A 201-nucleotide genomic window follows, 5' to 3' on the forward strand; every position below is an offset into this window, starting at 1 on the left:
ATGGATGAGGACGTGGAAACACACATGGACAGAAAGGATAAGTAGAAATATGAAGCAAGATACGCGAGCGGAGGCGGAGTAACAAAGGGCACCTGCGGTTGAGAGGAAGGTGGGGATGGGAGGGTGGAAGCACAATGGCAGGGGAAATGTGATAATATATACTATAGATATACCGAGCTGGGGAAGTAACAATAGCCACAC

Source organism: Penaeus monodon, chromosome 29 (genome assembly GCF_015228065.2).
Source record: "Penaeus monodon isolate SGIC_2016 chromosome 29, NSTDA_Pmon_1, whole genome shotgun sequence".
Taxonomy (NCBI): Eukaryota; Metazoa; Arthropoda; class Malacostraca; order Decapoda; family Penaeidae; genus Penaeus; species Penaeus monodon.